Here is a 2,055-nt window from a genome sequence, read left to right as displayed (position 1 = left end):
TGGTATATCCTATGAGAGGCAAAAGAAAAAAAATGAGTGTTGAAATTAATATATTAGAAAATCAAAACGAGATAAAAGAAGTTGACAAGCTAAAAATTCTTTCAAAGTAAGGCAATACATTGGTGCACTGAATTCCATGTGTAGCTTGAAAATGTTGTTCTGAACCAGTATCAACATTGACATATCCCTACATTTTTCTTTAAAGAGTAAGTTTGAATTCTCAAGCTCAACTCTTATGTCTAGAAATTAAATTTTGATATAACTTTATTAGAATTGAAAGAGTTGAAAGTCCATACTTGAGACAAGCTATCAAATAAATGAGCCTCATGTCCTACACCCTGGAGTGTTTGTCAACTTTCACCTGTGCAAGTAAATTCCTACAAAAAATTTTGACCAAAAAATATTACATTTGCAAGATAACACATTAATCACTTCGTACATCCACAGAATACAATTTAGGTACCTCCATAGCTATTTGTCGCCTTGCAGGAGTTTTTTAACTCTTGGATGTCGACTTAGACTTTTTTTGTTCAAGCGGATCCTAAAGTCGACCGCGTGGATGTCCGACTGTAGCTTTTCTCTTAACTACACAAACAATTGTTTCACAATTATTAGGCTCAACCATTATCTCAACATGTTCTTTACCAGTTGAATCAACCTTGCCTTTCAAATTTTGAACACCACTTGTGCAATCTTTTTCACCAAGGCTTTTCTTTGTTTCTTTCAAATCTTTAAGCATCTCAATTGAACAATGATGTGCATACTTAATTAACTTGTCATGTTCTGCAGCTAAGGAAGCAATTTCATCAAAATTGTGATACAAATGACTATAACGCTTTCCCATAGACTCTTTAGGATTGTCATGAGCACCCCACTCCATGGTAATCTTTCATACTTCTAGCCTTTGCCGTTCTTGTCCATCGATTTAATATGTAATGGGATGGGATTTTTTTCACATTCTTCTTATCAAGCACTTTGATTGCATGACCACATAAAATCTCAACAAAAGAGAAATTCATACAGCTACAATCAACTATCTGTGTTGAAACTTCAAATTTAACCAAGTGTTCTTGACGTTTACTAGCACAAAATATCTCTGGGGTATAAACCTCCACCGCTTGCTGCAACATTTCTACATTTGCTAATAATATAGGACTAGTCTCCGTCATCTTAAAATCAGCAAGTAATTCTTGATATCTTCAATCTACCAACACTTTCTCATAATACTCAAGGAATCGTAGAAAATCATGTTTAGACTTCAAATATTTTTTTAAGACATTGTTCATAGATTCAGTACGTTGTGTGCTCTCCATGTCTGCAGTGAAAGTATGCCGCCCATACACCGAAGCCCATTTTTCTCGCAAGTTAAATATGTCACCCAACCAATTGTTGTCTTGAAGCTATATTCCATGCTAGTAACCACTCATTTTCATCTTCATAATCATATACACATGTGCTGAAATCATGAGCAAATTATGTTGATCTAGGAAAAACATGGCTCCAATTCTTGGCTGCATTTTGATAAATGTGCCAAACACATAATCGATGACAAGTTTCAGGAAAGACTTCAAATATTGCCCTTGACATTGCAGCCAATTGATCTGTAAGAATTTTTCTTGGTTGTTTTCCAAACATTGCTGAAAGAAAAGTATTAAATAGCCACCGAAAAGAAGTTGTAGTTTCATCATACAACAAAGTTGAACCAAATACTACAGTTTGCTTATGATGGTTAACTCCAACAAATGGTGCAAATGGTCGATCATATTCGTTGGTTCGATAAGTGGTATCAAAGCACACAACATCACCAAAGAGATTATAATTACTTACCGAACGTGCATCAATTACTTACCAAAGAGATTATAATTATTTGATGGACAGTCGTTGTTTGCGAAGGGGAAAAGAAAACTAGCCGCATCACTTTCCTTTCCATAAAGCCCCTCCTCTTTCGACACCCTAACAAATAATCCTTGAAATTAACCTAATGGAATGACTTGTGGATTGATGTTGTTGATTTACATTCCTAATGGATTGATTTGGTGCGTGGTACTCTTTTCC

The 2,055-nt window shown here is 35.0% G+C and overlaps 1 pseudogene; it reads right to left on the bottom strand.

Annotated features, from left to right (window-relative positions):
• Nucleotides 1-541: 541 nt before the first annotated feature.
• LOC137726089 (protein FAR1-RELATED SEQUENCE 5-like) lies at nt 542-1,833 on the bottom strand (annotated as a pseudogene).
• Nucleotides 1,834-2,055: the final 222 nt, after the last annotated feature.

This window comes from Pyrus communis, chromosome 15, assembly GCF_041283825.1.
Source record: "Pyrus communis isolate YQ-2024b chromosome 15, ASM4128382v1, whole genome shotgun sequence".
NCBI classification, from domain to species: Eukaryota; Viridiplantae; Streptophyta; class Magnoliopsida; order Rosales; family Rosaceae; genus Pyrus; species Pyrus communis.
The sequence above is the reverse complement of the archived record's forward strand: the minus strand, read 5'-3'. Positions and strand labels throughout refer to the sequence as shown.